Here is a 26,486-nt window from a genome sequence, read left to right on the forward strand (position 1 = left end):
TTAGTGGTTAGGGGTTACAATTAGTGGTTAGGGGTTACAATTAGGGGTTAGGGGTCGGGTTAGGGGTACGGTTAGGGGTTACAATTAATGGTTAGGGGTACGGTTTGGGGTTAGGGGTACGGTTTTGGGTTGGGGGTACGGTTAGGGGTACGGTTAGGGGTTAGGGGTACGGTTAGGGGTAGGGTTAGTGGTTACAATTAGGGGTTAGGGGTACGGTTAGGGATTACAATTAGGGGTTAGGGGGTTAGGGGTTACAATTAGGGGTTACAATTACGGTTAGGGGTTACAATTAGGGGTTAGAGGTACGGTTAGGGGTTACAATTAGGGGTTAGGGGTACGGTTAGGGGTTACAATTAGGGGTTAGGGGTTACAATTAGGGGTTAGGGGTACGGTTAGGGGTTACAATTAGGGGTTAGGGGTACCGTTAGGGGTTACAATTAGGGGTTAGGGGTACCGTTAGGGGTTACAATTAGGGGTTAGGGGTACGGTTAGGGGTTACAATTAGGGGTTAGGGGTACCGTTAGGGGTTACAATTAGGGGTTAGGGGTACGGTTAGGGGTTACAATTAGGGGTTAGGGGTTACAATTAGGGGTTAGGGATTACAATTAGGGGTTAGGGGTTACAATTAGGGGTTAGGGGTACGGTTAGGGGTTACAAATAGGGGTTAGGGGTTACAATTAGGGGTTAGGGGTACGGTTAGGGGTTAGGGGTTACAATTAGGGGTTAGGGGTTAGGGGTTAGGGGGGTTAGGGGTTACAATTAGTGGTTAGGGGTTACAATTAGTGGTTAGGGGTTACAATTAGGGGTTAGGGGTCTGGTTAGGGGTACGGTTTGGGGTTAGGGGTACGGTTTGGGGTTAGGGGTACGGTTTGGGGTTAGGGGTACGGTTAGGGGTTAGGGGTAGGGTTAGTGGTTACAATTAGGGGTTAGGGGTACGGTTAGGGGTTAGGTTAAGGGTTCAGGGCAAATACGATACTGAATTGGAATCAATTGTTTGGTCCCCACAAGGATAGTAAAACGTGTGTGTGTGTGTGTGTGTCTGGGACCGTGTGTGTGTGTCTGGGACCGTGTGTGTGTGTCTGGGACTGTGTGTGTGTGTCTGGGACCGTGTGTCTGTCTACTATAGTATCTAACCAACATTACGGTCTCTCTCCCTCTAGGTATATGGCACCAGAGGTGCTAGACGACTCGATAAACATGAAGCATTTTGAGTCGTTTAAGAGGGCAGATATCTACGCCATGGGCTTGGTGTTCTGGGAGATAGCCAGTCGATGCTCTCTGGCAGGTAAGTGTGTGTGTCCCCCTATAGTCACTCAGTTATCCAGTAGGTGTTCTGACAGGTATGTGTGTTGGTCCCCCCCCCCCCCCTATAGTCACTCAGTTATCCAGTAGGTGTTCTGACAGGTATGTGTGTTGGTCCCCCACCCCCCCCCTATAGTCCCTCAGTTATCCAGTAGATGTTCTGACAGGTATGTGTGTTGGTCCCCCCTGTAGTCACTCAGTTATCCAGTAGATGTTCTGACAGGTATGTGTGTTGGTCCCCCCCTATAGTCCCTCAGTTATCCAGTAGATGTTCTGACAGGTATGTGTGTTGTCCCCCCCTGTAGTCACTCAGTTATCCAGTAGATGTTCTGACAGGTATGTGTGTTGGTCCCCCCCTATAGTCCTCAGTTATCCAGTAGATGTTCTGACAGGTATGTGTGTTGGTCCCCCCCCCCCCCCTATAGTCCCTCAGTTATCCAGTAGATGTTCTGACAGGTATGTGTGTTGGTCCCCCCCCCTGTAGTCACTCAGTTATCCAGTAGATGTTCTGACAGGTATGTGTGTTGGTCCCCCCCCTATAGTCACTCAGTTATCCAGTAGATGTTCTGACAGGTATGTGTGTTGGTCCCCCCCACCCCCCTATAGTCACTCAGTTATCCAGTAGGTGTTCTGACAGGTATGTGTGTTGGTCCCCCCTATAGTCCCTCAGTTATCCAGTAGATGTTCTGACAGGTATGTGTGTTGGTCCCCCCGTAGTCACTCAGTTATCCAGTAGATGTTCTGACAGGTATGTGTGTTGGTCCCCCCTATAGTCACTCAGTTATCCAGTAGATGTTCTGACAGGTATGTGTGTTGGTCCCCCCCCCCCCCTATAGTCACTCAGTTATCCAGTAGGTGTTCTGACAGGTATGTGTGTTGGTCCCCCCCCTATAGTCCCTCAGTTATCCAGTAGATGTTCTGACAGGTATGTGTGTTGTCCCCCCCCTATAGTCCCTCAGTTATCCAGTAGATGTTCTGACAGGTATGTGTGTTGGTCCCCCCTATAGTCACTCAGTTATCCAGTAGATGTTCTGACAGGTATGTGTGTTGGTCCCCCACCCCCCTATAGTCCCTCAGTTATCCAGTAGATGTTCTGACAGGTATGTGTGTTGGTGTCCCCCCCTGTAGTCCCTCAGTTATCCAGTAGATGTTCTGACAGGTATGTGTGTTGGTCCCCCCCCCCCCTGTAGTCCCTCAGTTATCCAGTAGATGTTCTGACAGGTATGTGTGTTGGTCCCCCCCCCCCTATAGTCCCTCAGTTATCCAGTAGATGTTCTGACAGGTATGTGTGACCCCCCCCCCCCCCCCTGTAGTCCCTCAGTTATCCAGTAGATGTTCTGACAGGTATGTGGTTGGTCCCCCCTATAGTCCCTCAGTTATCCAGTAGGTGTTCTGACAGGTATGTGTGTTGGTCCCCCCCCTATAGTCCCTCAGTTATCCAGTAGATGTTCTGGCAGGTATGTGTGTTGTCCCCCCTGTAGTCACTCAGTTATCCAGTAGATGTTCTGACAGGTATGTGTGTTGGTCCCCCTATAGTCCCTCAGTTATCCAGTAGATGTTCTGACAGGTATGTGTGTTGGTCCCCCACCCCCCCTATAGTCCCTCAGTTATCCAGTAGATTTTCTGACAGGTATGTGTGTTGGTCCCCCCTATAGTCATTCAGTTATCCAGTAGATGTTCTGACAGGTATGTGTGTTGGTCCCCCCCCTATAGTCACTCAGTTATCCAGTAGATTTTCTGACAGGTATGTGTGTTGGTCCCCCTATAGTCCCTCAGTTATCCAGTAGATGTTCTGACTGTTATGTGTGTTGGCCCCCCCTATAGTCACTCAGTTATCCAGTAGATGTTCTGACAGGTATGTGTGTTGGTCCCCTTGTCCCCCCCCTATAGTCCCTCAGTTATCCAGTAGATGTTCTGACAGGTATGTGTGTTGGTCCCCCACTATAGTCCCTCAGTTATCCAGTAGATGTTCTGACAGGTATGTGTGTTGTTCCCCCTATAGTCCCTCAGTTATCCAGTAGATGTTCTGACAGGTATGTGTGTTGGTCCCCCCCTATAGTCCCTCAGTTATCCAGTAGATGTTCTGACAGGTATGTGTGTTGTTCCCCCTATAGTCCCTCAGTTATCCAGTAGATGTTCTGACAGGTATGTGTGTTGGTCCCCCCTATAGTCACTCAGTTATCCAGTAGATGTTCTGACAGGTATGTGTGTTGGTCCCCCACCCCCTATAGTCCCTCAGTTATCCAGTAGATGTTCTGACAGGTATGTGTGTTGGTCCCCCCCCCCCCCCCCCTGTAGTCACTCAGTTATCCAGTAGATGTTCTGACAGGTATGTGTGTTGGTCCCCCCACCCCCCTATAGTCCCTCAGTTATCCAGTAGATGTTCTGACAGGTATGTGTGTTGTTCCCCCTATAGTCCCTCAGTTATCCAGTAGATGTTCTGACAGGTATGTGTGTTGGTCCCCCCTATAGTCACTCAGTTATCCAGTAGATGTTCTGACAGGTATGTGTGTTGGTCCCCCCCCCTGTAGTCACTCAGTTATCCAGTAGATGTTCTGACAGGTATGTGTGTTGGTCCCCCCCTATAGTCACTCAGTTATCCAGTAGGTGTTCTGACAGGTATGTGTGTTGGTCCCCCCCCCCCTATAGTCCCTCAGTTATCCAGTAGGTGTTCTGACAGGTATGTGTTGGTCCCCCCCCCTGTAGTCACTCAGTTATCCAGTAGATGTTCTGACAGGTATGTGTGTTGGTCCCCCCCTATAGTCACTCAGTTATCCAGTAGATGTTCTGACAGGTATGTGTGTTGGTCCCCCCCCCCCTATAGTCCCTCAGTTATCCAGTAGATGTTCTGACAGGTATGTGTGTTGGTCCCCCCCCCCCTATAGTCCCTCAGTTATCCAGTAGATGTTCTGACAGGTATGTGTGTTGGTCCCCCCCTATAGTCACCCAGTTATCCAGTAGATGTTCTGACAGGTATGTGTGTTGGTCCCCCCTATAGTCGCTCAGTTATCCAGTAGATGTTCTGACAGGTATGTGTGTTGGTCCCCCCCTGTAGTCACTCAGTTATCCAGTAGATGTTCTGACAGGTATGTGTGTTGGTCCCCCACCCCCTATAGTCCCTCAGTTATCCAGTAGATGTTCTGACAGGTATGTGTTGGTCCCCCTTTAGTCCCTCAGTTATCCAGTATATGTTCTGACAGGTATGTGTGTTGGTCCCCCCCCCTGTAGTCACTCAGTTATCCAGTAGATGTTCTGACAGGTATGTGTGTTGGTCCCCCCCTATAGTCCCTCAGTTATCCAGTAGATGTTCTGACAGGTATGTGTGTTGTCGTCCCCCCCCTATAGTCACTCAGTTATCCAGTAGATGTTCTGACAGGTATGTGTGTTGGTCCCCCCCCCTATAGTCCCTCAGTTATCCAGTAGATGTTCTGACTGTTATGTGTGTTGGCCCCCCTATAGTCACTCAGTTATCCAGTAGATGTTCTGACAGGTATGGTGTTGGTCCCCCCCTGATAGTCCTCAGTTATCCAGTAGATGTTCTGACAGGTATGTGTGTTGGTCCCCCCCTATAGTCCCTCAGTTATCCAGTAGATGTTCTGACAGGTATGTGTTGACCACCCCCCCCTATAGTCCCTCAGTTATCCAGTAGATGTTCTGACAGGTATGTGTGTTGGTCCAAACTATAGTCACTCAGTTATCCAGTAGATGTTTGACAGGTATGTGTGTTGTCCCCCCTATAGTCCCTCAGTTATCCAGTAGATGTTCTGACAGGTATGTGTGTTGGTCCCCCCCCTATAGTCCCTCAGTTATCCAGTAGATGTTCTGACAGGTATGTGTGTTGGTCCCCCCCTATAGTCCCTCAGTTATCCAGTAGATGTTCTGACAGGTATGTGTGTTGGTCCCCCCCCTATAGTCACTCAGTTATCCAGTAGATGTTCTGACAGGTATGTGTGCCATTTGGTCCCCCCCCCCCTATAGTCCCTCAGTTATCCAGTAGATGTTCTGACAGGTATGTGTGTTGGTCCCCCCCCCGTAGTCCCTCAGTTATCCAGTAGATGTTCTGACAGGTATGTGTGTTGGTCCCCCCCACCCCCCTATAGTCCCTCAGTTATCCAGTAGATTTTCTGACAGGTATGTGTGTTGGTCCCCCTATAGTCATTCAGTTATCCAGTAGATGTTCTGACAGGTATGTGTGTTGGTCCCCCCCCCCTATAGTCACTCAGTTATCCAGTAGATTTTCTGACAGGTATGTGTGTTGTCCCCCCCCTATAGTCCCTCAGTTATCCAGTAGATGTTCTGACTGTTATGTGTGTTGGCCACCCCCTTAGTCACTCAGTTATCCAGTAGATGTTCTGACAGGTATGTGTGTTGGTCCCCCCCTATAGTCCCTCAGTTATCCAGTAGATGTTCTGACAGGTATGTGTGTTGGTCCCCCCCTATAGTCACTCAGTTATCCAGTAGATGTTCTGACAGGTATGTGTGTTGGTCCCCCCCTATAGTCCCTCAGTTATCCAGTAGATGTTCTGACAGGTATGTGTGTTGTCCCCCCCCCGTAGTCCCTCAGTTATCCAGTAGATGTTCTGACAGGTATGTGTGTTGGTCCCCCCACCCCCCCTATAGTCCCTCAGTTATCCAGTAGATTTTCTGACAGGTATGTGTTGGTCCCCCCCTATAGTCATTCAGTTATCCAGTAGATGTTCTGACAGGTATGTGTTTGGTCCCCCCCCTATAGTCACTCAGTTATCCAGTAGATTTTCTGACAGGTATGTGTGTTGGTCCCCCCCCTTCTATAGTCCCTCAGTTATCCAGTAGATGTTCTGACTGTTATGTGTGTTGGCCCCCCCCTATAGTCACTCAGTTATCCAGTAGATGTTCTGACAGGTATGTGTGTTGGTCTCCCCCTATAGTCCCTCAGTTATCCAGTAGATGTTCTGACAGGTATGTGTGTTGGTCCCCCCACTATAGTCCCTCAGTTATCCAGTAGATGTTCTGACAGGTATGTGTGGTTGGTCCCCCGTAGTCCCTCAGTTATCCAGTAGATGTTCTGACAGGTATGTGTGTTGGTCCCCCCCCTATAGTCACTCAGTTATCCAGTAGATGTTCTGACAGGTATGTGTTTTGGTCCCCCCCTATAGTCCCTCAGTTATCCAGTAGATGTTCTGACAGGTATGTGTGTTGGTCCCCCCACCCCCTATAGTCCCTCAGTTATCCAGTAGATGTTCTGACAGGTATGTGTGTTGGTCCCCCCTATAGTCCCTCAGTTATCCAGTAGATGTTCTGACAGGTATGTGTGTTGGTCCCCCCCCCCCCTATAGTCCCTCAGTTATCCAGTACGTGTTCTGACAGGTATGTGTGTTGGTCCCCCCCACCCCCCCTATAGTCCCTCAGTTATCCAGTAGATTTTCTGACAGGTATGTGTGTTGGTCCCCCCCTATAGTCATTCAGTTATCCAGTAGATGTTCTGACAGGTATGTGTGTTGGTCCCCCCCCTATAGTCACTCAGTTATCCAGTAGATTTTCTGACAGGTATGTGTGTTGGTGCCCCCCCCTATAGTCCCTCAGTTATCCAGTAGATGTTCTGACTGTTATGTGTTTTCTCCCCCCTATAGTCACTCAGTTATCCAGTAGATGTTCTGACAGGTATGTGTGTTGGTCCCCCCCCCCCCCCCCCCCCTATAGTCCCTCAGTTATCCAGTAGATGTTCTGACAGGTATGTGTCTTGGTCCCCCCACTATAGTCCCTCAGTTATCCAGTAGATGTTCTGACAGGTATGTGTGTTGGTCCCCCCCCCGTAGTCCCTCAGTTATCCAGTAGATGTTCTGACAGGTATGTGTGTTGGTCCCCCCACCCCCTATAGTCACTCAGTTATCCAGTAGATGTTCTGACAGGTATGTGTGTTGGTCCCCCCCTATAGTCCCTCAGTTATCCAGTAGATGTTCTGACAGGTATGTGTGTTGGTCCCCCCACCCCCCTATAGTCCCTCAGTTATCCAGTAGATGTTCTGACAGGTATGTGTGTTGGTCCCCCCCCCCCTATAGTCCCTCAGTTATCCAGTAGATGTTCTGACAGGTATGTGTGTTGGTCCCCCCCACCCCTATAGTCCCTCAGTTATCCAGTACGTGTTCTGACAGGTATGTGTGTTGGTCCCCCTCCCCCCTATAGTCCCTCAGTTATCCAGTAGCTGTTCTGACAGGTATGTGTGCCGGTCCCCCCCCCACCCCCACCATAGTCACGCAGTTATAAATGTCCCTTGATTTAAATAAAGGTTTAAAAAATATATAATAATGTCGGTAGTGGTATCAGGGTTGTTTGCCCCTCTGATAACAACAGTTATTGAATAATATAATAATGAAGTATATGAGCTACTTTTGATGCATATTAAGCAGAGGGAAAAAAACACCATTTTCCCTTGAGGAACAATAAAGTTTTGTTTTGCACTCTGTCAAGCCATTGTGATGTATTTGAACGCGTCTGACGTGTTTTGCGCCAGGCATCGTTGAAGACTACCAGCTGCCATACCATGACCTGGTGCAGTCAGACCCTTCTGTGGAGGAGATGAGGCGGGTGTGTGTGATCAGAAGCTACGGCCCAACATTCCAAACCGGTGGCAGAGCTGTGAGGTAGGTGACACGTGCGCACACACACACACATATATCTTTGGTTGTTAAACCTTCCACATTCCTAGTTCTGAAGTGGGAATCACTGGAAAATTTGTAGCGTCTTCTCTTTGAATGGGGCCGTAATAAGTTGCCTATTTCCTCAACTGAAAATCCACACGAGAGGATTTCTCTCCAGATAGTCTTTCCGAACTACTGTCTGCCTCGCGGTGCGTTTAAACCCAAGAAAGATCAAAGCCCACAAACCTGAGACTCTCCAATGTGTCCATCTATCTCAGTAAGACTCAAGTGTCACATAAGAGGCGCACAATTGGCCCAGCGGAGGGTTTGTCCGGGGCAGGCTGTCATTGTAAAAATAAGAATTTGTTCTTAATTGACTTGCCTCGTTAAATAAAAGTTACTTCCCACCCTAGGGGAAAGTAAGTGTGTTGCAACTCTCCCGCTCTCGCCGTCTCAAGTTTTCCCCCTTCACATTCTCATTTTACTTGACACCCTCTCTCTCTTTCGGTCTCTCTTTGTCTCCTTCTCTCTCTTTCGGTCTCTCTCTGTCTCCTTCTTTCTCTTTCGGTCTCTCTCTGTCTCCTTCTCTCTCTTTCGGTCTCTCTCTGTCTCCTTCTTTCTCTTTCGGTCTCTCTCTGTCTCCTCTCTCTTTCGGTGTCTCTCTGTCTCCTTCTCTCTCTTTCGGTCTCTCTCTGTCTCCTTCTCTCTCTTTCGGTCTCTCTCTGTCTCCTTCTCTCTCTTTACGTTCTCTTTCTCTCTCTCCCGCCCCACCTCCGTTTATTGGTGTCCCTGTTTGTTGACTGTAAAAACTGATACATTAGATTAGAGTCAATCCACAGTAATACAATCCTGTAATCTAATCTGGCAGCTATGACCTGGCCTAAATGGCTGCCAAGATGTTAGGACTGAGCTGAATCTGCTATTAACACAACACCGTGACAAGACACTGAGAACACTGTACCTGATACCAAAATGACAGTCTGATTGGCATAAATAGTGCTTCTACACATGCATTGCTTGCTGTTTGTGGTTTTAGGCTGGGTTTCTGTACAGCACTTTGAGATATCAGCTGATTTACGAAGGGCAATATAAATAAATGTGATTTTTATTTTTTTTTATTTTTTTTTCGCCTAGCAGGTATCAGCTGATGTAAATTGATTTGATTTGAATATATTTTTATGGTTTGGCCAGAAAATGTTGCCCCACAGACACACACACACACACACACACACACACACACACACACACACACACACACACACACACACACACACACACACACACACACCAAAGTTTAAAAAAATGTAGACACCACAACACAAATATTAAGCATTGTAACAAATCAATGCCAATTGATCACACTCATACCTACAATACAACTAACACAGGATGTCAAGACCGTCCACCTGCTTAAACTGTATCTGTACCCTCCCTTATATGTATATAGAAACATTTACATTTACATTACATTTAAGTCATTTAGCAGACGCTCTTATCCAGAGCGACTTACAAATTGGTGAATTCACCTTCTGACATCCAGTGGAACAGCCACTTTACAATAGTGCATCTAAATCATTAAGGGGGGGGGGGGGTGAGAAGGATTACTTATCCTATCTATATACAGTGCATTCGGAATGTATTCAGACCCCATGACTTTTTCCACATTTTGTTACATTGCAGCCTTATTCTAAAATTGATCTATCTACACACAATACCTTATAATGATAAAGCAAAAACAGGTTTTTGGATTTCACATTTCCATAAGTATTCAGACCCTTTACTCGATACTTTGTCGAAGCACCTTTTGGCAGCGATTGAGTCTTCTTGGGTATGATGCTTCAAGCTTGGCACACCTGTATTGGGGAGTTTCTCCCATTCTTCTCTGCAGATCCTCTCAAGAGTGGTTTCTGTCTGGCCACTCTACCATGAAGGCCTGATTTTGGTGGAGAGCTACAGAGATGGTTGTCCTTCTGGACGGTTCTTCCATCTCCACAGAGGAACTCTTCAGTGTGACCACCACCTTGACCAAGGCACTTCTCCCCTGATTGCTCAGTGTGGCCGGCCAGCTCTAGGAAGAGTCTTGGTGGTTCCAAACTTCTTCCATTTAAAAAAGACTGAGGCCACTGTCTTCTTGCGGACCTTCAATGCTGCAGAAGTGTTTTGCGGCGATCTGTGCCTCGACACAGTCCTGTCTCTGAGCTCTACAGATATTTCCTTCAACCTCATGGCTTGGTTTTTGCTCTGACGTGCACTGTCAACTGTGGGACCTTTATATAGACAAGTCATGTCTAATTGAATTACCGTAGGTGGACTCCAAGTTGTAGAAACATCTCAAGGATGATCATTGGAAACAGGATGCACCTGAGGTCCATTTCGAGTCTCATAGCAAAGGGTCTGAATACTTGTGTAAATAAGGTATTTTAGATTTTTATTGTAATACATTTGCAAAAATGTATGGGCTATTGTGTGTAGGTGAGAATTATTTATTTATTGAATCCATTTTAGAATAAGGCTGTAATGTAACAAAATGTGGAAAAAGTCAAGGGTTCTGACGTGTGTGTGTGTGTGTGTGTGTGTGTGTGTGTGTGTGTGTGTGTGTGTGTGTGTGCGTGCGCACATATATACAGTTGAAGTCAGAAGTTTACATACGCCTTAGCCAAATACATTTAAACTCAGTTTTTCATAATTCCTGACATTTAATCCTAGTAAAGATTCCCTGTCTTAGGTCAGTTAGGATCACCACTTTATTTTAAGAATGTGAAATGTCAGAATAATAGTAGAGAGAATGATTTCTTTCTTTCATCACATTCCCAGTGGGTCAGAGGTTTACATGCACTCAAATAGTATTTGGTAGCATTGCCTTTAAATTGTTTAACTTGGGTCAAACGTGTCGGGTAGCCTTCCATAAGCTTCCCACAATAAGTTGGGTGATTTTTGGCCCATGACTCCTGACAGAGCTGGTGTAACTGAGTCAGGTTTGTAAGGCCTCCTTGCTCGCACACGCTTTTTCAGTTCTGCCCACTAATTTTCAATAGGATTGAGGTCAGGGCTTTGTGATGGCCACTCCAATACCTTGACTTTGTTGTCCTTAAGCCATTTTGCCACAACTTTGGAAGTATGCTTGGGGTCATTGTCCATTTGGAAGACCCATTTGCGACCAAGCTTTAACTTCCTGACTCATGTCTTGAGACGTTGCTTCAATATATCCACATAATTGTCCTTCACAAAATAGATGGCATCATGAGGAAGTGCACGGGTCCCTCCTGCAGCAAAGAACCCCCACAACATGATGCTGCCACCCCGGTGCTTCAGGGTTGGGATGGTGTTTTTCGGCTTGCAAGCCTCCCCCTTTTTCCTCCAAACATAACGGTGGTCATTTTGGACAAACAGTTCTATTTTTGTTTCATCAGACCAGAGGACATTTCTCCAAAAAGTACGATCTTAGTCCCCATGTGCAGTTGCAAACCGTAGTCTGGCTTTTTTATGGCGATTTTGGAGCAGTGGCTTCTTCCTTCCTTTCAGGTTATGTCATTATTGGACTTGTTTTACTGTGGATATAGATACTTTTGTACCTGTTTCCTCCAGCATCTTCACTGGGTCATTTGCTGCTGTTCTGGGATTGATTTGTACTTTTCGCACCAAAGTACATTAATCTGTAGGAGACGGAACACGTCTCCTTCATGAGCGGTATGACGGCTGCGTGGTCCCATGGTGTTTATAGTTGCGTACTATTGTTTGTACAGATGAACATGGTACCTTCAGGTATTTGGAAATTGCTCCCAAGGATGAGCCAGACTTATGGAGGTCTACAAGTTTTTTTTTTTTCTGGGGTCTTGGCTGATTTCTTTTGATTTTCCCATGATGTCAAGCAAAGAGGCACTGAGTTTGAAGATAGGCCTTGAAATACATCCACGGGTACACCTCCAATTGATTCAAATGATGTCAATTAGCCTATCAGAAGCTTCTAAAGCCATGACATATTTTTCTAGAATTTTCCAAGCTATTTAAAGGCACAGTCAACTTAGTGTATGTAAACTTCTGACCAAGTGGAATGGTGATACAGTGAATTATAAGTGAAATAATCTTGTCTGTAAACAATTATTGAAAAAATTACTTGTCATGCACAATGTGGATGTCCTAACAGACCAAAACTAAATATTTACTCTGAGCTGCGCTTCAGTAGGTAGTAACGTTGTTGTGTGGTAGACGGGATACTCTGTCTGTTCCTTCCTAACCTGCGTTTGCAGCTGCGGTCGCTAACTCAAAGGCTAGGAGGTATCACTTCTGTCGTGAATAAGAGTTCACAGTTCATACCATTCGCAACCAAAGCTCACGCTGATGTTGGCTTCATTCTGTAGTTATTATCTGAACCATTCTGACATAGGACCGTTGTCCTCACGTCCCGGAACAGGAAGTTGTGTTGTCATCAAGGGCTTATATAGGAAGGGAGAGGGGTGTGTGTTTGAAACGTTTTATAGCCTTTGTCCCTTCACAGGGGAGGGCCACTGATTGAGCAGCCCTATCTTATGAAAACCCACATCTCACATTTTAGAAGCTAAAATCACATTTCATCCCATCACAAATCATTTCATAATTAAACATTTTAAATTGAACAACAATTCCATGTGAATCCGATAACTCTGATGTGTAGACTTTCCACTGTAGAGTTTATGTCATCTTATCATTGATGAGAATGTCTCAGATGACAACCGAACTGACATCATATTCATTAAGTACCACCGCACATGTTCCCTTGGTCGGATTACCAGTTCATTTCCCCCCACAATCTGATGTTTCCAGAATCTCTATGTTAACCAAGGGTTTTTCAAATGTAACCTCAGTTGGGTAGAGAGAAGAAAAAGGGGGGGAAGAGGTATTTATGACTGTCATAAACCTACCCCCAGGCCAACGCCATGACATTGTACTGTAGGAGATGTTGTACTGTAAGAGATGCTGTACTGTAAGAGATGCTGTACTGTAAGAGATGTTGTACTGTAGGAGATGCTGTACTGTAAGAGATGCTGTACTGTAAGAGATGCTGTACTGTAAGAGATGTTGTACTGTAGGAGATGTTGTACTGTAAGAGATGCTGTACTGTAAGAGATGTTGTACTGTAAGAGATGCTGTCCTGTAAGAGATGTTGTACTGTAAGAGATGCTGTCCTGTAAGAGATGCTGTCCTGTAAGAGATGTTGTACTGTAAGAGATGCTGTACTGTAGGAGATGTTGTACTGTAGGAGATGTTGTACTGTAGGAGATGTTGTACTGTAGGAGATGTTGTACTGTAGGAGATGCTGTACTGTAAGAGATGCTGTACTGTAGGAGATGTTGTACTGTAGGAGATGTTGTACTGTAGGAGATGCTGTACTGTAAGAGATGCTGTACTGTAAGAGATGCTGTACTGTAAGAGATGCTGTACTGTAAGAGATGCTGTACTGTAAGAGATGTTGTACTGTAGGAGATGCTGTACTGTAAGAGATGCTGTACTGTAAGAGATGTTGTACTGTAGGAGATGTTGTACTGTAGGAGATGCTGTACTGTAGGAGATGCTGTACTGTAGGAGATGTTGTACTGTAGGAGATGTTGTACTGTAGGAGATGTTGTACTGTAGGAGATGCTGTACTGTAGGAGATGCTGTACTGTAGGAGATGTTGTACTGTAGGAGATGTTGTACTGTAGGAGATGCTGTACTGTAGGAGATGCTGTACTGTAAGATGTTGTACTGTAAGAGATGCTGTACTGTAAGATGCTGTACTGTAAGAGATGCTGTACTGTAAGAGATGTTGTACTGTAAGAGATGTTGTGCTGTAAGATGCTGTACTGTAAGAGATGCTGTACTGTAAGATGTTGTACTGTAAGAGATGCTGTACTGTAAGATGTTGTACTGTAGGAGATGTTGTACTGTAAGAGATGTTGTACTGTAGGAGATGTTGTACTGTAGGATGTTGTACTGTAGGAGATGTTGTACTGTAAGAGATGCTGTACTGTAAGAGATGTGTCAGAGAAGCCTACTTGTCAGAAGGCTATGGAGTGGTATTTGTCACAGTTAGTTAAAATGAGTGCACTCTGTCTTAATAAACACTGGTGGAAATCTCCAAGATGATGTCCTTGACAGGCCTCTGAGAAATGTAGACAAATGATGGGCTGAACACAGATGCTGTTTACAAGGCTGGCAGAAAAAAATTATTCAGCGTCTCATTCCATTCCAAACTGTTTACCTTCTTCAACAAGCTTCAGAGGAGCTTTAGAGGAGAGGTCCTGGTTTTGAGGAGGTAGGTATTGGGTAACCTTGTCTGTCCAATGGCCACATCCTCTCAGGAGTCTAAAAGTGGAAACGATTAAAAAAAGCCCTGGCGAGTCCGCGTTTGATCGAGGGTGGGTGAGGGGTGTGTGTGACACACTGGTAAATTGCCTCGCTATGTGGTGCTGGAAATACAAATCCTCACTTTTTAAATCTATTTATATCATATCCATGATTAAAAGGACTCTTACACATTACCGCTACATTCATTTAGTGATGTTTTATCAAGTTATCCTTAACTCCCTGACTCTCTCTTCCCTCCAGGCTCTGCGGGTGATGGCTAAGATCATGAGGGAGTGCTGGTACGCCAACGGAGCCGCCCGCCTCACAGCGCTGCGCATCAAGAAGACCCTGTCCCAGCTCAGCCAATCAGAGGGCATCAAGATGTAGACATTTCCTTTAGTCTTATTATATTATTCTGAATATTATTATTTTCATCGTCATCATTGGTTCTCTTCGGGCTGCTCCTCCTCTTGGTTTGAAAGGGGAGGCGATGCAGCATGGTGAAGTTTTACTCTGATACCCCCTAACCCCTCTCTAAACGCGGGCATCCTTATATTTGTCGCCGTGCCGACCGGCGCGATTTTGTGTCTGAGGTGGATGGATCTGATGGAGGGATGTTGTCAGAGAGTGTGATTTTTTTTTTTGGAGAGAAGTGGTATGGCTGGGTGCTAAAGCTGTCCCCACTACACACCACCACCAACCTGTGTCAGTTCAGACACCAACCCCCTGTACTCACGATTGGTGGGATCTCCTCACCCAGTGCTCGTGAAGGACCTATAACAGTGATTACAGACAGCCGTAGTCCCGCCCTGCCACAGACCCATCTGCAAACCGGAGGAAAGGATCATCAAAACACCACCCAGAAACCCCCAGGTTTCATGACTGCTGGCCGTAACATGCAGGTGTCAATGCCTCCATTCAAACAACATGTGTTACATTCTGTCACTGGCTGTGGTGGCTCGGACTCAACGAGAGAAAAAGACTGAAGCAGCAAACTTCAGTTTTATTTAGGACCATCTGGTACTTGTTAACAATCATTTTATTGTAGTTATTTGTGTGTGTTTCCATGGAGAGGTGCTGTGCACTCGTGTCCAGAGCATGTCGCACCGTGTGTTTCTCCCTCTTTTCTCCATGTATCACAGTACCGAGGGACTACAGGTCTGTTTCACTTATTTGCTTAGATTGTTTGCAAAAAAACAACAACTGGACATGACCTCATTCAGTCTCCAACCAACTGGACATGACCTCATTCAGTCTCCAACCAACTGGACATGACCTCATTCAGTCTCCAACCAACTGGACATGACCTCATTCAGTCTCCAACCAACTGGACATGACCTCATTCAGTCTCCAACCAACTGGACATGACCTCATTCAGTCTCCAACCAACTGGACATGACCTCATTCAGTCTCCAACCAACTGGACATGACCTCATTCAGTCTCCAACCAACTGGACATGACCTCATTCAGTCTCCAACCAACTGGACATGACCTCATTCAGTCTCCAACCAACTGGACATGACCTCATTCAGTCTCCAACCAACTGGACATGACCTCATTCAGTCTCCAACCAACTGGACATGACCTCATTCAGTCTCCAACCAACTGGACATGACCTCATTCAGTCTCCAACCAACCGGACATGACCTCATTCAGTCTCCAACCAACCGGACATGACCTCATTCAGTCTCCAACCAACCGGACATGACCTCATTCAGTCTCCAACCAACTGGACATGACCTCATTCAGGCTCCAACCAACTGGACATGACCTCATTCAGGCTCCAACCAACCGGACATGACCTCATTCAGGCTCCAACCAACTGGACATGACCTCATTCAGTCTTGGCGAACATGCTATGACATATGCAATATAGATAGTGTATCTATTTTATATACTCTGTTCTGCTGCTACTACAACGTCAACGACAACAGCTCGACAGTCGCCACCATGCCTTCCAAGCCAGGTGTTAACTGATGTCACTGCTTTAAACCTACCCCTTCAACCCTCATGTTGGTTTGTGTCTGTGTGAGATTCTATGGAGTATTGACAGAGGCCCTCAGCTGGAGGAGCAGCATGGAGCAAACCCTCTCAGAGCTGGAGGAGCAGCATGGAGTAAACCCTCTCAGAGCTGGAGGATCAGGATGGAGTAAACCCTCTCAGAGCTGGAGGAGCAGCATGGAGTAAACCCTCTCAGAGCTGGAGGAGCAGCATGGAGTAAACCCTCTCAAAGCTGGAGGATCAGGATGGAGTAAACCCTCTCAGAGCTGGAGGATCAGGATGGAGTAAACCCTCTCAGAGCTGGAGGATCAGGATGGAGTAAACCCTCTCAGAGCTGGAGGATCAGGATGGAGTAAACCCTCTCAGAGCTGGAGGATCAGGATGGAGTAAACCCTCTCAGAGCTGGAGGAGCAGGATGGAGTAAACCCTCTCAGAGCTGGAGGAGCAGCATGGAGTAAACCCTCTCAGAACTGGAGGAGCAGCATGGAGTAAACCCTCCTATGCAAATGGTAGGACGTGACCTCCCCATGCTGCCTAGGGCAGCCACAACACCAACTTGTTGGTACCATCTACTCAAGGGGTCTCTCTCCCTTCCCGTCATCTGTCTCTTTCTCTCTACTCTGTATGGCAAATCTCCGACTCACTGAATACCAGACTGATCGGGGTGCTCGTACTACCCACTGGACTACACTAAGTCCCCCGCCAAGGTGGCTTTAAGGAAGAAGGAAACAACTACTCATTACTGGAGTTGTTCTATAATCATGCATTCTTCGATGTCACTTTGTTTCCGTCTTTGCGTTGTTTCGAAGTGTGTGACGGCACATGTCTCTTCAAAAGACTAAACAAGGTGAGGTACATTCATTTAAATATAGAAAATGAATTTTTACTAAGCCATAGGTTACCAATGTTTTTTTTTTTTTTGTGGCAACTTTTTCTACTACTTATAAGAATGTACGTTTATGTAGGATGAACGACATAGTATCACTGTGTGAACTGCTTGACATTTCAGCTTAGCAAGCCGTAAGGGACCAATGGAGAGAGTCAATCCTGTTATGTAAAAAGTCAGATTTATAAATCATTACTATTATAAAAAATAGGGTCAATGTTCTATATAAAGGAATTACAAGTCAATGTAGCAGCAGATTTAATAAGTAATTTTTTTTTGGTTTGTATTTGTAAGATATTGCCACACGCCTAAACCTGCAAGCTGCCTATTTATACCAATTTGGATTGTGTTCGTTTTGGTATGTCCACAGTCTTGATGTCATTCGAGTTTCTTGCTCTATTTCAGCATGTTTTTGAAATACGATACCGCAAACCATCACAATAGAAAGACAATGGAGCCCCAAAAGATATCTGATTGTTTGACTACAAGTGTACTTCTTCTGACCTACGTGCAGGTTTACCTGTGTGGCCGTTGTTTTGAGTTTCTTATTTTTAATGCATTCTTCTTTTGAATGCCTCTTGAACAGTCTGCTGTTTGGATGCATTCTATGTATCTATCTGTGTTACTACAAAACGTCTGACTCTGAGACACTCTGTTCTGTTCTGAAACCAGGGGAGGTCAGAGACACTCTGTTCTGTTCTGAAACCAGGGGAGGTCAGAGACTCTGTTCTGTTCTGAAACCAGGGGAGGTCAGAGACTCTCTGTTCTGAAACCAGGGGAGGTCAGAGACTCTGTTCTGAAACCAGGGGAGGTCAGAGACTCTCTGTTCTGAAACCAGGAGAGGTCAGAGACTCTGTTCTGTTCTGAAACCAGGGGAGGTCAGAGACACTCTGTTCTGTTCTGAAACCAGGGGAGGTCAGAGACTCTCTGTTCTGAAACCAGGGGAGGTCAGAGACACTCTGTTCTGTTCTGAAACCAGGAGAGGTCAGAGACTCTCTGTTCTGTTCTGAAACCAGGGGAGGTCAGAGACTCTGTTCTGTTCTGAAACCAGGGGAGGTCAGAGACACTCTGTTCTGTTCTGAAACCAGGGGAGGTCAGAGACTCTCTGTTCTGTTCTGAAACCAGGGGAGGTCAGAGACACTCTGTTCTGTTCTGAAACCAGGGGAGGTCAGAGACACTCTGTTCTGTTCTGAAACCAGGGGAGGTCAGAGACTCTGTTCTGTTCTGAAACCAGGGGAGGTCAGAGACTCTCTGTTCTGTTCTGAAACCAGGGGAGGTCAGAGACACTCTGTTCTGTTCTGAAACCAGGGGAGGTCAGAGACTCTGTTCTGTTCTGAAACCAGGAGAGGTCAGAGAGACTCTGTTCTGTTCTGAAACCAGGGGAGGTCAGAGACACTCTGTTCTGTTCTGAAACCAGGGGAGGTCAGAGACTCTCTGTTCTGTTCTGAAACCAGGAGAGGTCAGAGACTCTGTTCTGAAACCAGGAGAGGCCAGAGACACTCTGTTCTGTTCTGAAACCAGACGAGGTCAGAGGTCATAACATTACAACATACCACATGCCTCTTGTTAAATCTATACCATGATGCTTTTGTCTCTACATGACTATTCACTGTTGGTGTTCCCCAAGGGTGAGTGCAGGGACTTCTCTCTCTGTCTCCTTGTCTCTCTGTTTCTCTCTGCCTCCTCTCTGTCTCTGTGTGTGTGTGTGTGTGTGTGCATCAGGTCAGTCTTCATCTATAATGCTGGTAACCCTCCTCCTCTAGATAAGTGCAGAAATAGTAATTTTAAGTGTTTCCTTGTTATGTCTGATTAGCTTCAGGAACGGAAGATCATCTTTACATTGAGTTCAACAGAAAGAAAACCTCCTCATTTCAGATGGAATGATTTATATGCAGTGTCACACACTGGTTCCTTGGTACATGTAAATATCTAGATGTATCTCTTGTATTATTGGCTGGAAGCTTTGTCTTGCACAGTTGGTCAGCATAAAAAAAAATAGTGAACAAAAACCGTGAAATCTATCACATTATTAAGAGAGACTAACGGATATTGCTGCTATGATACATGGCGAACAAAACGAGAAAGAAAAATAGCTGAAATTTCATCATGCTGAATTTGGTGCGTGTGTGTGTGCGTGCGTGTGTGTGTGTGCGTGTGTGTGTGTGTGTGTGTGTGTGTGTGTGTGTGTGTGTGTGTGTGTGTGTGTGTGTGTGTGTGTGTGTGCTGGATCTCAGACAGTGTGGGACATCTCTGGGACATTACAACCACAACACTCAACAACAGCAGAAGTTCAGCTGACCACTACTTCTCTATCTATGCCTTCGTCGTCAACACTGGGCCAACGTTCATTCTATATCCTACCAACATTTCTCTTAAAAATCACCAGCAGCCTTTTTTTGGTTTTCAAAATCAAGTGTGACTTCTTCTTATTGCGGTGACTGTAAAAAACACATTACTCATCCAGGTATTCCTGTTTCTCAGTGATATGCAGGGCAATTTTCCCTTGAAACAATGTTCACGCAACAGGTTAACAGAAAAAAACAACCATATCTTTTGCACCTCTGGTTTCATCAAAAATGGGTTGACACAATTAGTCGCAGCTTTCCAAACCTTTCTGTGCCTTCATTCTGCTCAAGTTCCACCCAGACATTGTAATAGAAACACTAGTCAGGAGGTCCCAGGCAGCAGACAGCCGGGGGGTGCAAGGCAAGCAGACAGCCGGGGGGTGCCAGGCAAGCAGACAGCCGGGGGGTGCCAGGCAGCAGACAGCCGGGGGTTGCCAGGCAGCAGACAGCCGGGGGTTGCCAGGCAGCAGACAGCCAGGGGTTGCCAGGCAGCAGACAGCCGGGGTTGCCAGGCAGCAGACAGCCGGGGTTGCCAGGCAGCAGACAGCCGGGGTTGCCAGGCAGCAGACAGCCGGGGTTGCCAGGCAGCAGACAGCCGGGGGTTGCCAGGCAGCAGACAGCCGGGGTTGCCAGGCAGCAGACAGCCGGGGTTGCCAGGCAGCAGACAGCCGGGGTTGCCAGGCAGCAGACAGCCGGGGGTTGCCAGGCAGCAGACAGCCGGGGTTGCCAGGCAGCAGACAGCCGGGAGGTGCCAGGCAGCAGACAGCCGGGAGGTGCCAGGCAGCAGACAGCCGGGAGGTGCCAGGCAGCAGACAGCCGGGAGGTGCCAGGCAGCAGACAGCCGGGAGGTGCCAGGCAGCAGACAGCCGGGGGTTGCCAGGCAGCAGACAGCCGGGGGTTGCCAGGCAGCAGACAGCCGGGGGTTGCCAGGCAGCAGACAGCCGGGGGTTGCCAGGCAGCAGACAGCCGGGGGTTGCCAGGCAGCAGACAGCCGGGGGTTGCCAGGCAGCAGACAGCCGGGGTTGCCAGGCAGCAGACAGCCGGGGGTTGCCAGGCAGCAGACAGCCGGGGGTTGCCAGGCAGCAGACAGCCGGGGGTTGCCAGGCAGCAGACAGCCGGGGGGTGCCAGGCAGCAGACAGTCGGGGGGTCCCAGGCAGCAGACAGCCAGGAGGTGAAGGGTTGAGGAGGGAGGGAGGGTTGTTGGCTGTATGTGCCCTTTTGTGACCCAAACCAACGATATGATCTGGTAATTCTATAACTAGCAGGCGGATGGTGTTGAGGGCGCTGCTGGATATGCAGTCTGCTCAGACAAACACAGTACTGTTGCACCGAGCGAGGATCAACACTAATTAACCAAGCTGAGTTTGCTATTGTGTGATCTAATTGAGGCCAGGGAGACATGCCAATGTTGCCAGCTATGCCAAGCTTCTATTTTTTTTTTTTTTTTTTAGTTTTTAGAGCACTGAAACTAAACTCTGATGGCTCCACCTTCCCCGAGAGGCCGCAAACCAGAGCACAATTTGCATAATCTCTTCAAAGGTCATGCATATACCCAGTTTGTAAAACCGCAACTGGTTCCTAGTCTTGGGTCATAGTTTTACCAATCTTTCTATCAACGCTAATATCCAGACACTGAAGAATACCGGGTGGGGGGTGGGGGGGGGGGGCAGTAGTGTCAGAAAGAGCAGGCATTATCATCCTAGAGATACTTTACGACTGCCAATTAATAACCAGAGAAAGGAAAGCGATAGTTGGTGTCACGAAAGGGCCCTGCTTGCTAAATGAACAGCCGGCCGTTCTACTCCTGTTCTGTGTGCCTGCTGTAGTGAGACCATTGTGCTTTATCCTGTTTTATACGGTGCCTGCAGTTGGTTGGACTGTACTCTCTTATTGGTTCTTACAAGCTGCATGTGATTTGTGTTCCAATGTTTCAGCATCACTTTATAAATAAAATATTTAAAAAGTTGAAGAAAAATAAACCGTAGTTAACAGGATATAACCTAAGGAAAATACCTCCTAAAGAGCAATGTGTTTTTACCTCGGGTGTATATAGTCGATTTGTTTACTCCAAAGTTTCAATTTTTGTTTCTATGAAATGCTAAATTGAATACACATTTGTAAATGGTACTTTTTTTGTCAATGGTAATTGTGTTTTGTGGTGTTCCCAAGTAGTATATTGCTCTAGTTACCATTATGTGTATTTTGGCTTTTTATGGTCTGTCCCAAATGTAAATGCTTTACCAACGTCAAAACTAGTCTTCTTTCCAAGTCCCATCTGAGCTGTGTTGAAAATGTCTCGTAGGAGAGGCTACGAGGAGAGATGTCGAAGACCCTCAAAAACCATTACAGAATCGCCTGTGTCACCCTTCTGATTATTTCTAAACCGTATGTATTAGAATTTTTCACAACGTGCTACAGGAGAATGAACACTCAACATAGGAAAGTAGCTGATTGACGTTTCAGTTCCAACATAGTTGGAGTGAAAAATGGTGTGAATAAAATAAAAAAGTTTGTAAATCCATGGTCTTGTTTATTTGTTTGTGGAGTTGGAATTCACAATCACAGCCCGTGAATGAACTGTGTGTTTCATTCCAGTACACAGGACTGAGACCTTGCTATCAAAGAGAATGAAATGGATTGTTGTTTTTCTTGGCTGTAGGCTAGTATAACACTTAACAACAGTGGGCCCATGGTAGCATGTTTTTCTACATTCGTAGGCTTTGTCACATGTCTGAAATAGGTTTCCTTGTCTTTTTTTTTTTTGCTTAATTTACACCGATTTATATAATGAACTGGGTTACTGTAATTTGTGTGCCTGTCGTTTACTGATGTGCCAGTACAATGGATTGAGACCTTCCTGTCAAAGAAAATGTAATAGATAGTCTATTGGTTTTGGCTGTAGTCTATGGCCTCACCAGTGACCATGTACAAAGTACAAGACGATGCTGGCTGGGTCAGAGTACAGTTCTCTACCTTGAAAACATTGCTTGTAATGGTTTAGGTGATTTTTGTTTTCGCTGGTATTAATACCATGGTATTTCATTGAAGATTATGTGTTATCAATGGGTACTTTCTTGTACTTTAAATAAGTCAACACAATAGTGGATGGCAGCCCTAGGGCTGTTGCGGTGACCATATTACCACCACATTGGCTGATTGTAGTAAAATACCACGTGACAGTCATGGTAATCTCCCGTTATGCACTCTGGACATGCTTTGTTATTGCCCAACTTGCTAATGACCTGGTACTCAGGGCTCTATTGTGTTCTCCATCAGGTCCTAATGACCTGGTGCTCAGGGCTCTATTGTGTTCTCCATCAGGTCCTAATGACCTGGTACTCAGGGCTCTGTTGTGTTCTCCATCAGGTCCTAATGACCTGGTACTCAGGGCTCTATTGTGTTCTCCATCAGGTCCTAATGACCTGGTACTCAGGGCTCTATTGTGTTCTCCATCAGGTCCTAATGACCTGGTACTCAGGGCTCTATTGTGTTCTCCATCAGGTCCTAATGACCTGGTACTCAGGGCTCTATTGTGTTCTCCATCAGGTCCTAATGACCTGGTACTCAGGGCTCTATTGTGTTCTCCATCAGGTCCTAATGACCTGGTACTCAGGGCTCTGTTGTGTTCTCCATCAGGTCCTAATGACCTGGTACTCAGGGCTCTATTGTGTACTCCATCAGGTCCTAATGACCTGGTACTCAGGGCTCTATTGTGTTCTCCATCAGGTCCTAATGACCTGGTACTCAGGGCTCTGTCCCCCACTGACATCAATGTAAATTTGATCTAAAATCACATCAAACACTTATCATCAAAACAGTATAGTGCTTTTAAAACTCACCTCACGGTGAGCAATTTGAATAAAGAAGTTAAGCAGCAGGTTGAAAAGTGTAAAACATGGTTGTTGTGCGTGTTGTTTCAAAGCCAAGCACAATGACATGGGCAGTGCTTTCTAGGGTGATGGTTAATTAAAACATCCATAGGCATTTTAGAGTTTACTCGTTGTCTTATTTCCATAAGACCAAGAAAAATAAAGCTTAAATTAAAATCATTGTGCCGTTATACAATACATAGCCTACCGCATGTTACATCTAGCAGAAACACGTCAAAATAAACTGATTTAAAATATCTTTGGTACCAAATTCGTCTTGACTATATTCCAAAATTAAATAGATTTGACTAATCGCCTTTGAGCGTGGACTGTTATTATACATACTGGATGGACTGGTTGGCTACTTTATGCTACGGTCTAACCCTTTAGCTACGTATAGCGATGCTGATAGTTCATGACTGTGCAGGGCGGCTTACAGTTAGCCTACTTTTAGTGAATTTGTATTTGATTTTTGAAAAGCCTAGTAATGTGGCATTTTTTATATTTTCATAATTAATTGGGTGATATTACTGTTAGCTACAGAATATCTCACCACCATGCGTTTCCATCTCTTCCTCTCTCCGTTATTCCTCTCTAGAGCGCGCAGACGGGCTGTCAACAGTTTAGTCAAATGTATTTTTTTTAAATGCAAAAACATGTTATTTTCAATGTTCCCTAACAGATTTCACTTGGTTTCCCAAATAAAGCACTGGGTAGCTGCAGGAACAGGGTTGGAGAGGCCATGGCATAGAGAGTTTGGGCCGAATATCACATATTTGCGCAGCTAGAGCATGCTCTTCCGTAGGTGATGTTTGCAGTGACATACCCGGAGTAGCCTACCTTGCATGATTGAAAAACAAACTGACGTGAAAGCGGCCTCCATGTTCAGCAATAGAGTGCATACAGATTATTAGCGCAGTATACATGATCCCAATTCTAGCTCCAGGACGGCATCAATTTGAAAAACCCAACCAGTATAATGTGCTGGTTTATTGGTGATGGGGCCGTGCTGTTTACAAACTCTGGATAGTGGTAAAACGATGTCATATCTGAATTCTGAAATCTTTACACACCTTCTCCATTGGTAACCACCATGTGATTTATATATGAACAGAGATCTGCAGGTGTTTTTGAGGCACCATCAGAATGGCGACAAGCTTGCCTTCTGTAAGCGCTTGTGATGATGAAATCAGGAACATATCTATAGTTCCCATTTTGTAATGAACAAAGCGGTAGACTATCTTTCTCATTAGCAATTGAGTGAAAATATAAAAGTGTGTATTTACTGAGGTGTATGTTTTGTCTTAACTGGGATATACAGTGCATTGTGAAAGTATTCAGACTCCCTTGACTTGTTCCACATTTTAAGTTACAGCCTTATTCTAAAATTGATTAATTTGTCCCCCCCCCCCCCCCCTCAATCTACACACAATACCCCATAATGACAAAACAAGGACATTTTATCACATTTATTAAAAATAAACTGAAATATCACATTTCCATAAGTATTCAGATCCTTTACTCAGTACTTTGTTGAAGCATCTTTGGCAGCGATTATTGCCTCGGGTCTTCTTGGGTATGACGCTACAAACTTGGCACACCTGCATTTGGGGAGTTTCTCCCATTTGTCTCTGCAGATCCTCTCAAGCTCTGTCAAGTTGGATGGGGAGCGTTGCTGCACAGCTAATTTCAGGTCTCTCCAGAGCTGTCCGGGCTCTGGCAGGGCAATTCAAGGACATTCAGAGACTTGTCCCGAAGCCACTCCTGCATTGTCTTGGCTGTTTTCTTAGGGTTGTTGTCCTGTTAGAAGGCTGAGCGCTCGGGAGCAGGTTTTCATCATGGATCCCATTGTACTTTGCTAAGTTCATCTTTGCTTCGATCCTGACTAGTCTCCCTGTCCAATGCCACTTAAAAACATCTCCACAGCATGTTGCTGCCATCGCCATGATTCACTATAGGGATGGTGCCAGGTTTCCTCCAGATGTGATGCTTGGCATTCAGGCCAAAGAGTTCAATCTTTGTTTCATCAGACCAGAGAATCTTGTTTCTCATGGTCTGAGAGTCCTTTAGGTGCCTTTTGGACAGCCCACTTGGTTTTTGCATGTCTTTTACTGAAGAGTGGTTTCCGCCTGGCCGCTCGACCATAAAGGCCTGATTGGTGGAGTGCTGCAGAGATCGGAGAACCTTCCAGAAGGTTCTCCGATCTCTGCAGAGGAACTCTGCAGAGGAACTCTAGAGATCTGTCAGGGACCATCGGGTTCTTGGTCACCTCCCAAACCAAGGCCCTTCTCCCCTGACTTCTCAGTTTGGCCAGCAGTTTCTGAAGGCACTGTATGTTTTTTTTATTCAACAAATGCCAGCGGGTGCCATGTCTCACCATCAATGGAAACCACCAAAGGAGGGAGCTGTTGCCCACCAATTCTGAGACACTGCTATGTACGGTGGGTTGGTTCGTTTCCCTCTTCATTCCCAATCGTCTGCATCACTCCCACTGAGATTACTTCACACCTATCTTATCCATAAATGTGGCTGATAAAACCACTGTTGGTTTAAAAAAAAGAGAATTGAAATAGGTATTTTAACAGGAAAGGTTGTGTCTGGTGGGCCTACGAATTGATCCAGGGTTACAAACATCTGGTGGGCCCACAAACTGAACCATGCATAACCCAGGGTATGAACATCCAGAACCATGCCTAACCCTTGGTATGAACATCTGGTGGGCCCACAAACTGAACCATGCATCACCCAGGTTATGAACATCTGGTGGGCCCACAAACTGAACCATGCATAAGCCAGGGTATAAACATTTAGGGGGCCTACAAACTGAACCATGCATAAACCAGGGTATAAACATTTATAAAAAACCAGGAAATAAACATTTAGGGGGCCTACAAATTGAACCATGCATAAACCAGGGTATAAACATTTAGGGGGCCTACAAACTGAACCATGCATAAACCAGGGTATAAACATTTAGGGGGCCTACAAACTGAACCATGCATAAACCAGGGTATAAACATTTAGGGGGCCTACAAACTGAACCATGCATAAACCAGGGTATAAACATTTAGGGGGCCTACAAACTGAACCATGCATAAACCAGGGTATAAACATTTAGGGGGGCATACAAACTGAACCATGCATAAACCAGGGTATAAACA

General features: G+C 46.0%; 1 pseudogene; it reads left to right on the forward strand.

Moving 5' to 3' along the window:
* The window catches only part of LOC135522933 (TGF-beta receptor type-1-like), a 95,045-nt pseudogene extending 71,540 nt beyond the window's left edge, over positions 1–23,505 (forward strand).
* The last annotated feature ends 2,981 nt before the right edge of the window (positions 23,506–26,486 follow it).

The sequence above is a fragment of the Oncorhynchus masou genome, chromosome 30, assembly GCF_036934945.1.
Source record: "Oncorhynchus masou masou isolate Uvic2021 chromosome 30, UVic_Omas_1.1, whole genome shotgun sequence".
NCBI classification, from domain to species: Eukaryota; Metazoa; Chordata; class Actinopteri; order Salmoniformes; family Salmonidae; genus Oncorhynchus; species Oncorhynchus masou.